Source organism: Octopus bimaculoides, chromosome 6 (assembly GCF_001194135.2).
Source record: "Octopus bimaculoides isolate UCB-OBI-ISO-001 chromosome 6, ASM119413v2, whole genome shotgun sequence".
NCBI classification, from domain to species: domain Eukaryota; kingdom Metazoa; phylum Mollusca; class Cephalopoda; order Octopoda; family Octopodidae; genus Octopus; species Octopus bimaculoides.
The window spans coordinates 422,296-424,052 of record NC_068986.1 but is presented as its reverse complement, the minus strand read 5'-3'; the positions used below and the strand labels follow the sequence as shown (position 1 = coordinate 424,052).

The 1,757-nt window shown below is 34.3% G+C and overlaps 1 protein-coding gene across 3 annotated transcripts in view; it reads right to left on the bottom strand.

Moving 5' to 3' along the window:
• The window catches only part of LOC106873602 (transmembrane protein 272), a 220,705-nt gene that overhangs the window by 188,226 nt on the left and 30,722 nt on the right, over positions 1 to 1,757 (bottom strand). Inside the window, exon 1 of one of the 3 annotated variants that reach the window (XM_052968517.1) lies at positions 1,147 to 1,491. The exons of 1 other annotated variant lie outside the window; for it this stretch is intronic. The gene's annotated coding sequence lies outside the window, so the exon portion shown is untranslated. Of the gene's footprint in view, positions 1 to 1,146; positions 1,492 to 1,757 lie in introns of those variants that run through there. One more of the 3 variants, XM_052968516.1, reaches the window with a different exon arrangement.

The following is a 1,757-nucleotide window of genomic DNA, read 5'->3' as shown; positions in this document are numbered from 1 at the left end:
TATATATATATATATATATATATATATATATATATATGCAAGTATGTGTATATATACGTCACTTATTTCAGCTGTTTTGTAGATATTTGAATCGTGTTGTGAATGCGATAAGTGGAGCCAGCAAAAAATATTTGAAAACAACAGTTTTATTATTTAAGCTCGATATCACCTGGAGTCTGGCTCCAGTAAGCTGCAATGCATTGTTTGTGAAAATGGTCCACATAATTAAGAAAATTCACGCAGTCCTTCAATCACTTTTGTGGATCAGTGGATTATGTAAATAACGACAGAAAGAATATGTAAAGAAAACAATAAACAGCATCAAATCAATCAATTCGTTCTGTATAAAATTTGATTGACAATATTTTGAGCTTTCTGTACATTTGCTGGGAGATCCTAAAGAGGTATATCACCCACCTCGGTGCTGCCCTGTTTTGTAGTTGTAAAAACGAAAGGATAATCACTCATACGATTAAAAAAAATATATATTTTAATTAAAAGAAACGGAATTAAGTCGGAAACAAAGTTGAAAACGAAAGTAGAATATTGAAATGAAAGTTGGAATTATTTTGAAGGTATACAGAAAGAAAGATGAAGAAATGTGATATTTAAAAATGAAATATACAAGACGTGCTAAAATGAAACGATGGATCTGGGAATGAAGAATAAGCGCAAAATGAAGAAAAATGAAAGAAAAAAGAAAAAGTTGATAAAGCAAGAAAAATAGAAAGAAAATGATGTAACTATACAGGCTAGAAACGTAGAAAGAGAGAAAGAAAGAACGAAAGAAGAGGGGAAAACCGGAGTTAAAATAGACAGAAACTAAAGAAAGTGTAGAGTAATCAGCAAAATGAATGTATGTATGTATGTATATATATATATATATATGTATATATATATATATATATATATATATATATATATATATATATATATATATATATATATATATATATATATGTATATATATTTATATGTATGTATATATATATACGTATGTATGTATGTATGTATGTATGTATACAAACATAAACGATATTGAAAATAAAGAAGCGAAGACAGAAAGAAATATGTAAATAAAGAGAAAATGAGAGAAGAAGGATGCGAAAAGCAAGACAAAGAGATAGGTAGAGAAAGAGTGAGCACCTCTATGGGAAGAAAATAAACTCGACCGCTTACTTTGTAACACTTGGCTCTCGTTTGTAAACGATGTTAAGTGCGTGCTTTGCTTGTGTCGCCCGATAGACGCGGTATTCCACAACTCTTTATATCAACTGATTTTATGAGAGAGAAGACAACATGACGTTGACTACTCAGAGACTGGCTTTGACAATTTACTGCTGCTATTGCTACTGCTGCTGCTCCTGCTACCGCTACTATAACAACTGTTGCTGCTGCTGCTGCAGCTTTTACAGGTGTTTTTGTTGCCGTTGTTATCTCTGTTGTTGTTGTTGTTGTTGTTGTTGCTTTTATGTAAAGAGCCACGGCAACACGGCGATAGAACGTGTGCACCTTTCCTTGTGAATGAATTACACCTTTTCACTGACAACGATGTTTTATCACCGACAGTGTATCGTCAATTTTAGTACTACCACCACCACCACCACCACCACCACCACCAACAGATCCACCGGCACTATTAGCACCAGCTCCACCAGCGTCACCACCACCACCACCACCACCAGCACCCCCACCAACACCACAATCACTAAAACATGCATCACCACCACCACCACTACCAACACCACCACCTCCAC